This window comes from Canis lupus, chromosome X (assembly GCF_048164855.1).
Source record: "Canis lupus baileyi chromosome X, mCanLup2.hap1, whole genome shotgun sequence".
NCBI lineage: Eukaryota > Metazoa > Chordata > Mammalia > Carnivora > Canidae > Canis > Canis lupus.
In genome coordinates this window covers 2,694,505-2,706,177 of record NC_132876.1, presented here as the reverse complement: position 1 = coordinate 2,706,177, position 11,673 = coordinate 2,694,505, and the positions used below count along the sequence as shown (strand labels likewise).

General features: G+C 53.1%; 1 pseudogene; it reads left to right on the top strand.

Annotated features, from left to right (window-relative positions):
* The first annotated feature begins 10,206 nt into the window (after positions 1-10,206).
* Positions 10,207-11,053, top strand: LOC140627271 (proline-rich protein 3-like; annotated as a pseudogene).
* Positions 11,054-11,673: the final 620 nt, after the last annotated feature.

Sequence of the window (11,673 nt, the reverse complement as noted above, 5' to 3'; positions counted from 1 at the left end):
GGAGTACAAATAAGGAATTATAGCTTATGCTGGAAAACTGCCTGCGATAAAGAAATGGGTTGCATTACACTGCTTGAGCTGCTGTAACCAAGCACCACAAACCGAGTGGCTTAAACAACAGAAATTTGTTGTCTCAGAGTCCAAAGCCAGGATTCCAAGATCAAGGTTTTGGTAAGTGCCTCTGAAGGCACCGGGGCAGAACCTGCTCCAGGCTTTTATCCTAGCTTCTCCTGGGTTTGCAGAAGTGTTACTCTGATCTTTACAATATTATCCCTGTACCCATGTGTGTGTCCAAATATCCCCTTTTAATAAGGACTCATCCTATTGGATTGAACCCACCCCAATGACCTCATTATAAGTCTTTATCTTTGGTGAAGTCCCTGTCTCCAAGTAAGGCCACATTCTGAAGTCCTGGGGGTTAGGACTTCAACATATCCTTTTCAAGGGGATACAATTCAGCCCATATCCATGGACCATGATACAATTTAGAGAAATTATAAAAGAAAGAGGTATGAGTTAAAACCATGGGGTTCAAATCGAGGAAGCTAATTCCATATTTTGGTCCATGGTAATGAGGACCTGAGGTTCTCAAGTCTGAACCTTAAACCTCCTTGTTGTATTGTTATTTGTCACCATGTGCATGAAAATATTGCTTGCTAACTGGGTCTTCTGCTGTTAAGCTCTCTGCTGGACCTCACAGATGCCAGGAGGGTCTGCTGGTCTGGGGGAGCAAGTTCACATTCTTTTAAGTCATTCCTGCTCACAATGTCCACAATAGCCAAACTGTGGAAGGAGCCTCGGTGTCCATCAAAAGATGAATGGATAAAGAAGATGTGGTTTATGTATACAATGGAATATTACTCAGCCATTAGAAACGACAGATACCCACCATTTGCTTCAACGTGGATGGAACTGGAAGGTATTATGCTGAGTGAAGTAAGTCAATCGGAGAAGGACAAACATTGTATGTTCTCATTCATTTGGGGAATATAAATAATAGTGAAAGGGAATATAAGGGAAGGGAGAAGAAATGTGTGGGAAATATCAGAAAGGGAGACAGAACATAAAGACTCCTAATTCTGGGAAATGAACTAGGGGTGATGGAAGGAGAGGAGGGCGGAGGGTGGGGGTGACTGGGTGATGGGCACTGAGGGGGGGCACTTGACGGGATGAGCACTGGGTGTTATTCTGTATGTTGGTAAATTGAACACCAATAAAAAAATAAATTTATTATTTAAAAAAAATATTTAACAAAAAAAAGTCATTCCTGCTCAGATGATTCAGATGGGGGGAATGATCTGGACTTGCAAGTTGTAGAACCAACTCTAATACCATTCAAAAGTCTGGGAGAAGGGGAAAGTATGGAAGAAGAGACAGAAAAAACAGAAAAGTGGATTCTTGAAAATACTCTAAAACTTGCGGCCTCACAGCCATTTGAAGATACAGCTTATGGTGATGAGCAATGTTGCTAGGAAGGAAATGAGTTTGGTCAGTGACTATAGGGAAAGAGACCCTCATGAAGAAAGACGAACGAGTCAGAAGAAAGACAAACAGGCAGAAATCCCTGCCGAACTGTGCATTGTTGTGATCACAATAGTGAGCTGACCCAGGAAAATAGTTGAAAGTTGACCAAAGGGAGCCAGGAGACTGAGGGACACTGAGCCCAGTGCCCACCGTTCCTCTGGGCACTGGAGACTCTGTGGAGGAGAAAGCCACACCCATGGGCCGCATCCATTGGAAGGAGCTGCATTCACAGGAGGAGTGGGTGGCGCCAGTGACCTTAAGCAGCCTCATGTAACCAACCACTACAGATTTAAAAACTTAAAATAATGCCCATTTATTATGCATAATTGCCCTGGATCAGGACTCAGGCATGGCCTAGCTCTCAAGGGTGCAATCAGAGAGTCAGGTGGCTGGGGTCTTTTATGGAGGTTTTGGACGAGAATCTTCCCAGGTTCACAAAGACTGTTGGCAGAATCCAGTTCTAGGTGGTTGTCAGTTTGGGGTCCCCTTTCCCTTGCTGGATGCCATCCGGGAACCATTCTCCGCTCCTAGGGGCCACCCACATACCTTCGCACATTCATTCCCCTCCATCAACAAACAAGCTTCAAATCACTCTACATTTCCCTTGTGCCTTCAGCAGGGAGAGGGCTTTGCTCGTGGAGCCCCTACCAGAGAATCCTGGATAATCTCCCTATTGTAAGGCCAACTGATTAGTAACTTTAATTACATCTTCCATGCAACTTGGCGTGTTCATGGGCATGACGCTGGGAGGCAAGCATCATGAGACCAAAAGCCTGCCTACCACAGAGGGCAAGCCCGTGTCTCAGGGAATGCTATCTTGGGAGTCTATATCTCTCATTCATCAGAGGATTGTTTTGGTTCTGTCCTCAAAATCTCTCCCTCCCTCCAAACTGCTTGCTAGCCACTTTTAACTTGTAATCGCACTAGTTCCTTTAGCAGCAGCTGGAGTTGGCAACCTCTTCCTTGAGGCAAACCACCTTTGTGTGTTTCTCCACAGAATGCTCTTCCATAGCAGCTTTCAAAGGAGTGCCCTACCTGTTATGAAAAGCTTCATTATCACTTGATGCTTGCTGAAGAAGCACCACAAGACATGAGCGAACAGGCTAGCAACAGAGCCCAGTGATGCCTACCCACCCCCACCCCCACCCCCGCCTTCCCAGGACCTCCTGGCGTCCATCTCTGGGAAAGGGATGCCCTGGGCCTGGGTGTCCCTCTGGGGGGCTGAAATGATCGAGAGGACAGCAGGTTATTTATTTATTTATTTATTTATTTGTTTATTTATTTATTTAGTGTACATACTTAGGTTTACTTTTTTCAGATTTATTTATTTTTATTTTTTACATTTTATTTGTTTATTTACATTTTTTAATTTAAATTCAATTTGCCAACACATAGTCTAACACCTAGTGCTCATCCCATCAAGTGCCCTCCTCAGTGCCTGTCACCTAGTTACCCCATTCCCCCACCCACCTCCCCTTCCACAACCCTTTGTTTGTTTCCCAGAGTTAGGAGCCTCTCATGGTTTGTCTCCCTCTCTAATTTTCCCCACTCAGTTCCCCTCCTTTCCTTTATAGTTTCTTTCACTACTTCTTATATTCCACGTGTGAGTAAAACTATATGATGATTGTCCTTCTCCGATTGACTTACTTCACTCAGCATAATACCCTCCAGTTCCATCCACATGGAAGCAAATGGTGGGTATTCATCTTTTCTGATGCCTGAGTAATATTCCACTGCAAAATACCATGGACTTTTAGGACTTTGTTCCAGTAGCTCATTTCACATGTTACCATGCCATGATCAAGTGGGAACAAAACCCAGAGTTACCTAAACATAGTCCTCCCATCCTTTAGTGGTGTCGTTGGAACACTTTGATGTGGCTTTTCCCTGTGCCCTGAAGTACCAGACATAGGAGGTGCTCCCTAAAGCTTGACAGATGGGATGTGAGAGTGGCGCATGGGAACACTCTGGTAAATGTGTAGGAAAGAGTCACAGTGGCCACTGGAACTTCACAGTCTAGTCTATGTGTGCTGGGGGCAGGGTGGCTTAGGAGCTGTCCTGGCCTCCATTATAAAGAAACCACTTGGTCCTGGATCCACAGGGGGAAGGAGAAGGGACCGTTCCCACAAGTGGCAGGGGCTGCCTGGAGGAGGTCCCCACCTCCACTGCCCGATGGCCCCAAAACCCCTGAGCCCCCACCACAGAAGAGGGACAATTGGGCCCTTTTCAGGGGTGATGGAAACAGGAAATGGGAGCCTTGGCTCTGGTCAAGGCTGGATTAGATAGACTCAGTGGGACAGCACCCTCTGAACTAGGGTGTCACGAATGCCACTCTCACCCTCCCTGTACTTGAACAACAGGGAAAAGGAAGATCCTCTTCCCCTCATACCTATGTCAGCAGCTGGTATACACCAAGTTGGGCCGGGGACAGCCACTAAGAGCCCACTGTCCCTCAGGAAATCCTGGAGAGATGGGGACACAGCCTGAGGCAACGGGCCCCAGCTCAAGCTGTGCCACTGGAGCCCCCGGAGAGGGAGGAGCTGTCCCAGATTCCCCAGGGACAGGGGTGAGGGGACAGGGCAGGGGAGTATCCTGAGGGCTGTGCCTGATAAGCTTTAGGGCCTCCAACAAAAGGCAATGCGCTTGGCTCTGGGTCAAGGAAGCACAGCCTTGGGAACACCAAGTACAATGTGGGGGACGGGAGCTCCCTGTTTCCAAACTGTGTGGTTGTTGTGGGCCAAGGCGGTGGGGTGAGAGGCTGGGCAAGGGACAGGGTCCTTGGCACAGATGCGGCCAGTGGCCTGGCCCTGCTCACCCCGAGGCCCTTGTGGCCTATCTGGAGCCTTCTCCAGGCCTCTTCTAGGGGCCAGTTTCTGCCCAGGGAAGGACCCCGAAGGCCCTGGGACAAGCTGGGCGAAGGTGTCCCCTTGGCCAAGCTGATGCCTATTGGCCCCATGGGAGGCTCCTCATCTCCCTATGCAGCCACACTTGGCCCCCTGCCCGTGTGCCCAGGTCCCCTCCAATTGTAAAGCTATACCAGGCCCTTTGCAGACTTGTTCCTTAGCCTCTACCAGAGAGCCTGACTCCCATAATGGGGTGGGAGTGCAGACCAGGGTCATGAGTCTTGCCTGACATGCACTTCATACCCGAACCACCTATCTGGCTCCCTTCCAACTCCCAGCACCTCTGCCGAGGAGATGTGTGACACTGAGCAAGCCTTTAAACCTACTATGTCCAGGGTCCCCATCTCTAGAAGAGGGAACATAACAAATGCCCACTCACCTCCTAGGTTCCTGTGAGGACTCTTGGAGAGAGAGAAGGCCCAATTGCTCAGCTCAGTATCTGGGATATAGTCGGCGCTTGAAAATGGAAGGTCATGGGCATGGGGGATCCCTTTTCTCCAAGGCTCTAAACCCTCCAGTGCTTTTGGAGTAGATAGCTGGTGTGTGCGGGGTCACGAGTGCTACGTTGCTGCTTGCCCTTGTTTGGCCAGCCGGGATCGTGGCTCTGATTGCCATGTGAGACTAGAAGCAGAGCCTGGGGTGCCGTGGAAGGCAGTGGCATGAACAGTGCCGCAGAAGGTATGGCATGGAGGGCACGCAGGGTGATGATCAGCCTGCACAGAGCCCAAGTGGGCATGTGCAAGAACACCTGTGTCTGGGAACAGTGAGATCAGGACCCAGTCTTAAATGACACAACATGCCCTGGACCAGGGCCAGAGGCCCCGAGGGCACTCAGTGGTCATCTCAGCTGGCTGCCAGCCCTGACAGAGAGAAACCTGCCCTGGCCACAGCCTGGCACTAGAAAGCAATGTGCTTAGAGGGCTTATCCTCCCTCTTGGTGATAGGGGCCATGGCTTGCAAGGAGATGCTAGGGACACAGGGACCCATGGATTTCTACTGTGAGAATGGGAACCAAGAGTTTGAGCCCGAGTGATCAAGTGGGGCCAGGAGTAGGGCAGCCAGCAGTGCTGGCAGCCAAAGTGCTCATGGGAAGGGCTCAGGGACAGCAGGCTTGGCTGAGGAATCAGCCCTGCTCTGGGCTCCACGAGGAAGGGCTGGGGTCTAGAAGACTATGGTGGCCTGGGGAGGAGCTGCGTCTCAAATGATGGGGCTTTGGACACGGAAAGGTTCAGATGGCAGGGCAGGCTCCTGGTCACAGGGTGAGCCTGGCTGGGGGGGGGTGCAGGGCACACAGTTCTTGATGGGTCTCCAGCCACAGGGGAACTGGGCTCACTGCCCAGGCCTGAGGAAGTGGCTGGCAATCACTTGGTCTTTGAACTTTCCCCTACTAGCCCTGGGTAGAGCCCAGGGCCCTGGACATGGCCATCCTGCAGAGAGGCATGAGGGAGAAAAGTGCACATTCATCTCCTTCCCAGTTCTCTTACCATGGAGGGGATAAGACAGTGAAAACCTGGGAGGAGGTAGCTGCTGGGAGCCTCTCTCTTCTGAGCCAGCCCCAGAAGGAGGAGGGCAGATTCCTAGGGCCAGACTTGGGGCCGCTTGCCCAGGGTCCAGGCCTTCTCCTGTCTCCCGTCCTCCACAGAGGCAGGAAAGTGACTGCCCCACTCAATCCTAGAAGGACTCAAACCCCATAAACCCCCAACACATGCACGCACTCACCTCTCACATGTTCACACTCCTGCACATTCTGCTTGCTCACACACTGACACGGTATCACACACTGGGGTATTGTCACATTCACTCACACTCTTACACACTCTCACACATTCATTGACAGTCACACTCGCTCACACATACACACACTCACACCTGTTCAGTGAACACACATGCACAGAGACACTCTGAGTGAGGGAGAGACATCACCCCTCCTCTTGTTATGCCACCCACCCCCCACCAGATCCCGGCAGGCCGGTGGAAATTGGCCAGTTGCCATGGCCCCGCTAAGACACACAGGACAGGCATGCTTCCGGTGGGGCCTTGCCTGAAGAAGGCAGGAGAACAGAGCCCACCTGGAGAGCTCACCCCAATCCTGTAGCACACCCTGATGGGACACATCCAAGTGTCCCCACAATATGGGGCCAAGACCACCGGGCCAAGGAGGCTCAGGCATGGCCATGAACACCCTGTTCTCAACCACCTCCTGCAATCCTCCTTCCATCGCCCATGTGTCTCATTACCCAGCATCTCCAGGAGCCCCTCCATCTGCACAGCCCGTGTCTGCAGCTCTCGCCATTCGACCCAGGTCTCCCTAGATGCATGGTTCCTGCAGGCTGGCTGAGGAGCTGTAGGCCGGGCCTCAGCTCTCTGCAAGGTCCCCGCTCTGGCTCATTGGCTGCTCTGGGGACTGTCCTTCGCATGTACCGTGGGGGTGGTCAGAGCCCCTGTCCCTTCAAAACGGCTGGAGAACACCTGTAGGCACAGACCAAGTGAGCCCCCAGGACTCCCTCACCATTTCCGGGTGAGCAGTACTATCCTCTCCCCGAACACATGCAGGGAAGGGCCCAATTGCTCCTTCTGTGCCCTAAATACTCAATCGGTTCAAAGGCAGAGGGCTAGAGCAGGCTGCCATTGATTTGTGGTGGGCAGGGCCAGGCGGGTTGGGGCAGGTGGTTCCTGGCTCCCCAATCCTCATGATGGACCCTCCAGGGACGACCCTCCAGCCTACAGCATTCGGGAAGGGGATTCCCAGATCACCAGTGCCCTCCACTCTGGGTGGGTGCCCTCCTCAGGTCGCACTGAGGGCTCTGTGACCTGGAGAGATCCATAACTCACCTCCAAGTAGGAAGACACCACTCCCCAGGCCCCGTCTGCACCCCCCACTCATGCCCCACCGGCCTCTGCCTGCTCCCAGGACAAAGGACTGGTGCCTCAGAGTTGGCTGGCAGGGAAGTGGGGCAGGGAGAGGGTGCCCCTTCTCCTCTAGGGGCGACCCTGCCCAGGATTCCGAGTGGAGGGCAGCCCTCCCGGCCTTTCCTCCTTCCTGGCAAGGCAGAAGCACCGAGAAAGCCCCAGCCAGCCTGCCCTCTGTCCCTTGACATCACAGCCCCCCAGGGACCCAAATGTCCCTCAGTGGCCAGACTGTGACTGGCCACTTGTCAGCTGGCAGGGGTAGGCTGATCACAAACAGATGGGGTATCCCCCCACCTCGGAGTCCTGCATGCAGCCCCCGACAGGGGAGTCTGACCTCATGCCCAGACCTTTCTGTGCCCAGCTGGTCCCTGGCATTCCACATGGGACCTCTCTGACCTGTCTGAATGCCCTGAACCACTCAGCCCCGCCCAGATCCTGGGCCATCAGGCCCTGCCTGCCATCTGGCCCCCTCCCTTGAATGTCTAACCTACTTATACCTGGGGCTCCCTGAGTTTCATGTGGACCCAACCAGATATCTCTTGTGCCCAAAGTTCCAGTCACTTGGCTCCATCCAGCCCAGAGGACCGCACAGCACCTCCCTGCCCTGACCATACCCCGATGCCAACTGGGCGAACCAAGCTACTGTTGCCTCCCACCACCTCCCCCAGGAGAACTTTCCTTTGATGGCGCACAACAGAGACACGATGCAGCTGAAACACTCAATGACATTTATTGAAGAGAAACATTTACTGCAACCATTTGAAGGACAGAATGACAACAGAGAGAGGAACATCTAATGGCCACTAGAACCCATAGGTCACGGCCCCGCTCCTGCCACACCTCCTGCTCCTGCCACACCTGTAGCTCCTTTCTGACCTTCATGCTCATCCTCACTTGCAGCTCCTGTGACACCTGCAGCCCTTTCTTTACCTACAGCTCCTGCCTCACCTGCCTGGCCGGCCCTTGCTTCCATCTGGGGCTGCGCAGGGAAATCGGGTCTATCCTGTGAGTCTGAATCAGGAGCCTGGGGCAGAAAGACCACAGGCCAGGGTCCTCCTTTGCCTGCTATTTGTCGGGGGATCAAACTTCGGTTTAAATACTGAGCAAACTCCACTAAGGCGACCCTGGATCCGAGCTCCTTTCTGAATGCTTTGCCCAGCACTCGGTATCTGCCCAGGGGCCACAGGGCAGCCTTCACGGCATCCTGGAATTCCTCTTCCTCACAGTCATCTGGGATGTCCAGGATGAGCAGGGAATGGTGCGTGCCTTGGCCTGCACCACTCATGCAGCACTGCCAATGCCATCATGGATACCTGGCGGGGGAAGGAGCCCAATTGGACAGGGACGCTCACACTTTTGCACCTGTGGGTGCAAAGAGGAGAGAGGGACATTGGTGCCAGACAGCCCACCCTACCACCCCCCACAGTGACCTGGATCTCCTCCCTGACCAATTCACACACTCTATGCTCTGGCTCTTACCCCCACCACATACCCCTCACCTCTGCAGCAAGGAGACCCCTTTTCACCTTGGTCAACGCCCCTGATCTGGCCACTGCAGCCGGAGTCTCTCCCAGTATCATCTGTAACCCCGCAGCCAGGAGCCCTCTCTTTCCTCTTCCATCCTTTCTTTCCTAGCACCTGACCCAGAGCACCCCTGCTCTGCTCAAGCAACCTTAAAACCGGTCCCGTGCCCCCCACACCCTGAGTTGGAACCTCCTCCTCTCCCACCAGCACCTGCCCCTCTGCTACTGGAGCCACCCTCCACAGCCAGGAACCCTTCCCACTCCTCCCCTCCAGCGCCAACTGGGATGCCCCTCCTGCCCTCACTGACTGCCCTGGCAGTGATCCAGCCCTTACCCAGGGTGCCCGGTAATTCTAAGGTCCCATCTGAGCAAAGTCCCCGGTCTCCTGCTCACTGTCTCTGACTCTGCAGGAGTCGTGGAACCACGACTTCCGTGGTGGAACCACCTACAGGCTGCAGGGCGACTCTGGGGGCCACCTTAAAGCCCTGGAGCAAGAGAATCACAAGAACACACCTCAGCTCCGCAATCCAGGGCTGCACAGTCCAAAGGGTCTCCCAAGTCCTTGTTGCTAAGGCCACTAGGGAGACGAGGGAGAAAGATCTCAGCATCTCTGCGCAGGGCTAATGCCTGGATCAGGAGAGCATGGGAGGAGGCATCGATGTTGCCATGGCAATGAGACCTGCTTGGTAAGGGCTTGATGTGACAAGGCTTGGAGCCTCCAGAAGCAACAGGCACACCCACTGCCCTCCAGCAACAAAATATCCCTGATCCATAATTGTGGCCATTGTGTGGGGGCTGCAAACCAAGAGTTAGGAGACAGAGGAACCTATGACCAGGTCCCCAGTACCATTCCGCCTTCACAGCCTGCCCTCATTCAGCCCAGAATCTCTACAGTAGACACAGGTTGGGTGTCCCCATGTCAGGAGCCTCATCACACTTTTTTACACCAAAAAGCCAGCCCTCAACCACTCAGGCAGCCATTGCGTTGGAAAGTGTGTGGCACCGTGTCATGTGAATATAGATTCACCTAACAGCTGGCTGGCCTGTACAAGTCATTGAACATCTTGTGTCCTGAATCTGTAAATAGGCAGTATGTAATAGGCTTTCCTTTTATATAGTGTTGAATTTGATTTGCTGATAGTTCAGGATTTTTGCCATATTCTTCTTGAGGGTGATTTTTCCGTGATTTTCTTTTTTTACATCATCTTTTTATCAAGATTTATTCCAGCTTCACAAAAATGAGTGAAGAATCGTTCCCTGCTCTTCTGCCTTCTGGAAGGGGTTGTGTAAGACAGATGATTTTCGACTGCCCTCCAAATCCCGCTGCAGCCATTGCCGCAACCACGATGCCCAAACGAAAGAAGCAGAATCAGCAGCAGCCGCCGCCACAATAGGCCCCGCTGCCAGAGCAGGGGGAGACTGAAGACGAGGAGGATGGGAGTCCCATCGGACCTCCCAGCCTTCTGGGCCCTCCCCCCATGGCCAATGGAAAGCCTGGTGATCCCAAGTCAGCCCCAAACTGGAATCCACCCACATGTCCACCATCAGTAGAATGGATAAATAAGTTCTTGTGTGTGCATGCAATGGGATACTACACTGCAATGAAAATGAATGAACTCCTGTTACAGGCAACCTGGATGAATCTCACAAACACAGTGTTGAGCGAAAGGAGCAAAGGAGCCAGACAGAAAAGAATGCAGACTCTCTTCACAGAGGTCCTCCAGGATCAAGGGGACCAATGATTCCACCACTGCTGAGCCTCCCACCTCCTCCCAGGGGCAGAGGCCCAATCCGGGGAGGCCTGGGCCCCAGGTGCAGCCCATATGGTCGTGGCTGGTGGGGGGCCAATACTGAACCTCCTTTTCCTGGACCAGGCCATGGGGGTCCTTCCAGAGGAGGCTTTCACAAAGAGCAGAGAAATCCCTGAAGGCTCAAAAGTTGGTCTTTTATCAAAAATACCTGCCTGCCCAAGGAAGGCCCCCAAGTTATGGAAGACAAATCCAACCGCCCTGTCTGCCGACACTTTGCCAAAAAGGGCCACTGTCGATATGAGGACCTCTGTGCCTTCTACCACCCAGGCATCAGTGGACCTCCTCTGTGAGACTGTGCCTTCCCATCCAGGCTGGAAGGAGCCCTCTGACCTAGCGGCCATATATTTCCCTGTGGCCCTGTGACAGCTACTGTGAGGCTGTTCCACCCACCACCCTCAGTCAGTGACACCCACCCCCATCTCTCACCTTCCCCATTTGGGGTCCAGAATTTTGTTTCATCACTGGTGCCCAGCGTGTGGGCTTTCTTCCGATCCAGCCTCCAGAGACTCGCCTTCAGGGCCCCACCTTTGCTCTCTTCAACTGCCTCCTGGATCCTCTTCCCCTTCGCCGATTGCTGAACAGGAAACCTCTTTGGAGCTGTTTCTTGTGCATCTGTCCACCCAGCCCTCAGCACTGCCCTCAATTCCTAAGAGCCCTGGAGCAGTTTCCTACCATTCCCTTTCTCTAGCTGCTTGTTTTAAGTCCTTTTCGTGTGACAAACCCTACCCCCAAAGTTGCCAGTTGCTCTGTGAAACTCACCAGGTTGACCTGGGGTCAAGTACGGATGACTGGTGCGGAGTTACTCCCTGAAAGGCCACTCTCCCTGCTTTTGGATTTTGTAGATCATGCGTCAGTAGCATGGTCCCCACCACTCTGGTCTGTGATCACTGTGCTTTGTGAAACTGTGCATCCCGTCGTACGTAGCCTTTCTCAGTGTCCGTGGCATCATTGTGACTTCCCAATACTAGAGTAGGTTTTTCTGCCAAAATGAGTGAGGCTTTT